The sequence below is a fragment of the Nannospalax galili genome, unplaced genomic scaffold (assembly GCF_000622305.1).
Source record: "Nannospalax galili isolate Female #2095 unplaced genomic scaffold, S.galili_v1.0 scaffold709, whole genome shotgun sequence".
NCBI classification, from domain to species: Eukaryota; Metazoa; Chordata; class Mammalia; order Rodentia; family Spalacidae; genus Nannospalax; species Nannospalax galili.
This window is the reverse complement of record NW_008360314.1, coordinates 2,037,473-2,044,318: the sequence shown is the minus strand read 5'-3', so window position 1 is coordinate 2,044,318 and position 6,846 is coordinate 2,037,473.

Sequence of the window (6,846 nt, the reverse complement as noted above, 5' to 3'; positions counted from 1 at the left end):
CTGGGGTACCGCTCCCACCAGCGCCCTGTGCCTCCAACACTCGCCCGGGCGTGGATTCCTAAGGGCAGACCTGGCTCCTCATTCCAGGGCTCCTAATCTCAGGTTCAAAACCGGCAGCGGAGACAGAGCTGGGTGGAGACTTTACAGGTTTAGAAAAAGCAAAAGGGAGCGTGAAACAATTGTTTATTTCAGTGGCGGAGAGTCAACAACGCATCCCCCCACCCCCCTCAGGTACACGCGGCCTTTTCAGGTCTTTGCCCCGTTAGGAAGTGTAAACCGACGCTGAGCCTTTCCTGGTGCACACACAAAGAGACCAACCCTGCGCATGTGTCTAATCCTCAGGCTGCCGAAGTCGGAAGCAATCCAGTGGCGAGGCAGCGGGTTGCAGAAATCCTCTAAGGAAGAAGCGGAGAAAGCCTTGATTGATGCATACGTTTTAGTTAACTATTGCCCAAAGTGGCTCCTGGCTTTTAATCTACTCGCGGAAACGGAAAGCAGAACTATCATCTGTGGATGCACTAAAATGTTCAACTTGTAAAAAGCAATGAACTTTCTTCTCCTGATACAGGAAGATATATTTAAAAATTTGTGTCCTTCTCCAACATAAAGACATTATAATTTTTAAAGCTAAATCCTTTTATAGTATTCAAGGAAAAAGAACATTGAAATTTGGCTGGAGGCATTAAATGGATTTTAACCACAGGCAAGAATATTTACCACTTAGTGTCTAAGTATGATTCAAATTAAGAATAAAGAAAGAGATGTGCAAAGATTGAAATGCATAGGTGACTTCTTCACCATAGGAATTTATATTTAGTGAATGTTCACAGGATCATGTTTAATTCTGCATATTTTAGCAAGTAGTATTTTTCTAGATTCTCATTTAAATGTTCTTATCCATATTTGGAACATAATCACATTAAGAGACAAATGAAACTGAATTAGAGGGGAGAAAAAATACGAAAGCCCAGGGAACATGGCAGCCTTTGTCCTCAGCTTAAATGAGAGTCCCAAGGCAGAAGTTTGCCCCATCTTTACATTCTTACCAAGAGTGTTCACCTAAACCAGTACAGCAGAAGGGACATTCTAATATGGCTTAAGAGTAAATCAATTTCTTTCTCTCTCTCTCTCTCTCTCTCTCTCTCTCTCTCTCTCTCTCTCTCTCCTCTCCTCTCTCTCCCTTTTTCTCCCACCTTGTAAACTACAATATACTGGGCCAGATGTTTTAAATAGCCTGGCAAGTTCCAATCACTTGTCACTCTAAAATGAATTCAACCCCTGATATGATCTTTCCAGAAAATAACATACCTCTTCCCATTAACACCCCACCCTCCCTGGTCTAAAATCTCAGACAGGGTTTCAATTCTACTCATTCTTATTATGTTTACATATTTCGTGTTTTTTTCTTTTAAGATACAAAGGAAGTCTCGTACTTTCAAATGTTTTTGAACACGTTATCTCAATGATTTCACTTGGTCCTCTTTGCAACCAGAAATGCCAAATGAAGCATATTCCTTATTTCTTTAGCAAGGAACAGGGACCCTGAGATGTTCTTTGAGAGAAAACAATTTCAAGGTTTTTTGGGTTTGTTTTTGTTGTCTTTTGAGGCAGGGTCTCCCTGTGACTTCAGCTGGTCTGAAACTTGCTCTATAGACCAGGGTGGCCTCTATCTCACAGAGATCCACAAAATAGCTGAAAAAAAAAAAACAGGGTATAAAGCCCATCATGGCAGGGAAGGCCTGGCAGCAGAAACATGAGGCTACTGGCTGTCACGCTTCAGCCGTTCAGGGAGCAGAAAAAGAAAGATGCCAGTACTCAACTGGTTTCATCTTGGCTGTTTCATTTCATCCAGAACTGCAGCCCAGCTTCAGGATGTGACTTCTCTCTTCTAGAATCACCTCCACAGGCATGTCCAAAAGTGTCTCCAGTCGAGTTGAAAATGAAAATTAACCATGACAACCTATTTTCAGAGAAGTCAAAAATTTTGGCTAAGCAACCATCTTAAGACTTGATAATGTTCAGGTCTGTAAGGTAAAACAACTTTTATAGATTATATAATTGCATATAATCATCTACAACAATGTGTTTCTTAGGACATTGATAATCAGGCAATGTGTTTACTTTTAAAAAGTATATATTTACTTTTTTAAGAGGAAGAGATTATGTGCATGTCACAGGTAGAAGTTGAAGACTAGTTTGCCAAGATCGCTTTGCTCTTTCCATCATGTGGGTTATGGAAATCAGTCTCAGGTTGATTTCCTGTGGGTTTTTTTTTTTTTGTGGCAAGCACCTTAACTCACTGAGCTATATCTTACTGACCCTGGCAATAAGTTTAAAAGCCTGAAATATTCTCCTGTATTTACTTTCCATTTAAGATTTCTAGCACAGTGATTTCTATGGGCCTCACTCGATTTTAATGCTATTCCTTTATTTCCTACTTCAGAATAGTAAATTGTCAATTAAATTTTCTCAGCTCTTGATTTGATATTATCCTTTGAGGTAATTTAATATCTTCACCTAAGTTGATGTTTTCTGTTAACCAGTAATATGACTGAGAAATTTGCTTGTGTTCTCATTGCAAGAATAATTCATGAAAAATGTTGTGTGCATCCTACTGAGTCATACTGAATAAAACAGAATATCTAGCTGTAGAATAGAGAGCTAAAACAAAACATGAAACTATAAAATTATAAAATACATAAAATACAAGTTACACAGAAATAAAGTTTTGAAAACTGAAATTATAAATTTCCACTGACATTCTGCCTAATGCTTATGAATGCCCTGATAATTATTCAAAGACATCTCATTAGGAATTACAAAGTTATGGTTTTGTCATTTTATTTCATTCCTGGATATATTTAAGCTGTCATTATATAGACATATATATATATATATGTGTGTAATTGAACTTTTATAATTTCATTCAATAGTTCTTAATCAAATTTAGACACCCTACCCCATCAATACCTTCTCCATATCCCCATCCAACCTCATGTATTCCACCATACGTGTTAAGTTCTACTCATTCAGGCATTTGTACCCAAATGTCCTTCAGTGTAAGTGTGTCCACTGAAGTCTGGTCAGCCCATCTAGTGATCATATGTAAGGCATACTCTCCTTCACCCAGCAGCTACCAGTCTCCAATAGTTCTCAGTACAGGGCCTGTACACCACCTATCTCTCTCCTCCCCTTTGAGCTCTTGTTTAATTGAGTTGACATGGGTCCCGTGCTCAAAGACATCATTGCCACAAGTTCACATGTGCAAGATTCCAGTGGCCTGGAAGCCTCTGCTTCCCTGTATTCATCAACCAGCCCTGGCTCTTACAATCTTTCTGCCTCCTCTTCAGCAATGGTCCCTGAGCCATGGGTTGATGAGGTTCCATATAGGAGTCCTATCCTATACTCTACAGTCTCTTATTCTTTAAAACTTGGCCTATTGTGGCCTTCTTTGTGCATTGCATTATTTTGTATAAGGGAGCTTTACTGGCAAGAGTTGAGGGATACATTAGTTTTCTCTCTACCCCTTGTTCTGCTTTGTTCCATGAGCCTTAGTTGTAGAGGTTCAACCGGAGATGTGTCACCTAGTACTGGGCATCTCTCAGACATATGTTCTTTATGTTCTATGTCTGACCAGATGTGCAATTCAGCAGTAGCTTCCATCTGTTGCAAAAAGAAGCTCTTAGATGAGTGGTATACAGTATGCTTGTTTGTAAATATAAGGATCCATATTTAGCACATAGTAAGAAGCTTAATTTGTCTTGAGATATGAAAGAGTTAGGGTTTTCTCCAGGATCTATGTCCTCTGCTGCCATCTGTATTTGGCTGAGGTGACAGTGCCACCCATGAGTTCCCTCCCTTTGAGAGGGCTTTAAGTCCAATTAGATAGCTGTTGATTGCCCTCTGGATAACAGGAAAAGGGAAAGGATACATTGAGGCAAAGGAAAAGAAAGAATCTGAAAGGGGGAGACTAGGGAACAGGTGTTACCAGAGGGGAAGTGGGGAAAGTGGAAGTATTCAGCAGGGGAAAGAGGAGGGAGGGATATGCAAGGGGAGATGGTGTGGTGGAGGGAGGGACATCAGAAGAGGGAAGATGGTGGGAGCCCGGTGGTATTGGGGGAAGGTAGGGATAATGGGGTCACTGTGACTAGGGAGGAAGGGAGGAGAGAGGGTAGATGGGTGAAAAAAAGAGTAGAGATGAATGAAGCTTGGAGGACTAGGAAACCTAGAGGGAAAAGTGATGCCCTTGAAATCCCCTGAGAAATGCACATAGAGTGTCTGAACATTAGTGCATATATATATATATATATATCTGGGAGCTGCTTGGCAAGGAACACAGTGCCAGACAGAAGAGACCTCCCTTTGAGTGGTTGGTGAAGGTGGTCCAGGAGACTCCCCAGATAGCACAGGATATTGCCAAACCTCTTGGTTGTTTCCCGGAACTAGTAGATAAGATCCTACTGTTGAGGGCAGGAAATACTTAGGGCACAGGACTTGAAACAATGGAGCAGGAACTGACCTGGAAGCCTGAAACTGAAGTTTGGCTATCATAAAGCTTGATGCTGATATGTACCTGTCAAGGGGGAAAAACAAAAAAACAAAAATCAATCAACCATCTAATCCAGCCCTAAAGCCTTATACCCATAATGACTGACATGGCAGGTTGTCATTATTTTACTAAAAATGAAACAAACAAAAATACTCTTTCCTTACAAATTAGAAGACTGTTTTACAATAGATACCACATAAAGAAGACCAGTAATATATTCTAATTTTAGTTTTATTACCATATTTCGGAAACAAAGACGGTTCTAACAAGTCCCTAATGTTTTCTTTGTAATATTTGTATACTTGATGTATTTCCATATTCAGGTATTGTTCTTTGCAGTATCTTAACTACTAAGGGGAACTTCTTCAAGTGACATTCTTCTGTTTTTAGCAGGTAAGTACTCAAGGACCCCACTAGCCATACTGTTGACATGAGATAACCCAGGCTCATCTCACACATTTCCAACACCAGACTTACTGATTTTCTTGGAACCTTTCACTTTCAGTGGAAAGCCTCCTTTCAGTTTCTACAGTTCTATTGCAGAAGAATTTTTATTTGGCTTTTGTTTATTTTCTGTTAGTGGTTTTCTATTTTTCAATTAAAAATCATACTAAAACACATTTATTTATTTATCGTGTGTGCACATGTATAAGGACATTGAAATCATGTCATCAGATTTGGTGGTAGGAGCCTTTACCTCCTGAGCTGTCACCTTGGTATTCACAAATATTTTTTAAACACAGCAATATATATCCAAAGAAAATATGTTAGCAGATTCACAGTTAAGTGCCTATTGCACCTTATCCTCTATGATTATCTTTCTGTGAAATATGCCCACTTCCAAAGTCAAGCCTCTCAAACCAGGTGTAGCGAGCTTTGGATATCATTTCTTCTTCTTAGTTTTCTACTGTTTTTTGTCGCAAATCACTTTTATTCATGTATTAATTATGATTAAAGAGTTATATATGCAGAAGTAGTGCCAAGATAATCTAAAATGAAAAGAGGCGTTCGTGTTCCCTATATTCTTGTTAAGAAGCTGTCTGGTAGAATCAACAGTAAAGGTGTGTGACTTGACAAGAAAAGTAAGCATTACTCAGAGAGAAGACCCAGAGTATAGGGAAAACAGAGGATCAGAGTTGATTATACTCTGACCTTCAGAACCAATCCAGGGATTCCTGGTGATTCTTCATCAAGACTTCTGTGGTCTGATAAATTTTGTAGGCCTCCCATTTTTACCATTTTGGAACAAATAAGTATACTATTTGTATTAGTTTGATCCCACAATTGCCTGTTGGATTTGAGGGAGTAAACATCTCTAGTTTCAAAGGTTTAAGAAAATATTTACAGTCAAAAATTATGCCTAAGACATTACATTTAAGGAGGCTCATTTATATCAGAGCCTATTTTATTTAACAAAAATCTATGCTCTGAGCTTATTTACAATAAGATGAAAATTTGAGGAGTCTTGGCAGTAGGTAAGCATATTTGTACACTCTATTATTTATTTAGTTGTTGTGATAAAATACCATGACCAAGGCAACTTACAGAATGAAGAGTCTATTTGGCTTACAGGTCCAGAGGGATAATTGTTCATCTTGTTATGGAAGCATGGTAGGAGGCAGCTGGAGCAGAAAAGTGAAAACTCACAAGTTCAAGCAGACACAGGAGGGGGAGGGGGGGAGAGAGAGAGAGAGAGAGAGAGAGACAGAGAGAGAGAATAGGGCAAGGCTGTGAACTCTGAAAACTTTTCCCCAAGGAAGTGTTTCTTTCAGCAAGACTGCACCTTCTAACACCCACAAAATAGCACCACCAATTTCCAAGCAAATATTCAAATACTTAGAGTCCAGGAGAGATATTCTCATTTGAACCACTACACAAAGAAGGACTCTAATGGCAGACTGTTACAGGCAACTTATAAGATAGATCCCAACCTTTTTTTTGTAATCCTTTCTATTTACTTGATTTACTGACTGAATTATAACAAATGTACAATATCAGAAGAGGTGGGATGTCATTTCTAGGAGTAGGCTTTCAGAAGAATTTGAATACTTTTCCATCTGCTGAATCTGGTCAGCCTATCTAGAGTTCCTTGTTTTAGGAAGATCAGCTCTTCCTCATCTAGCAGCAATCAGTTGCCAATATTCCTTTAGATAAGATTGGGGTCTGATGTTAATTTTCCCAGTTCTATGCTAGGTTATAGTATGTGAGTGTCTTGGACCACCCTGGCCAATAACTCAAAGGAAGGTATCTCCTTTCTGGCACTGTTTCTTGTCACGTAGCCTCTGGCTATAGACATG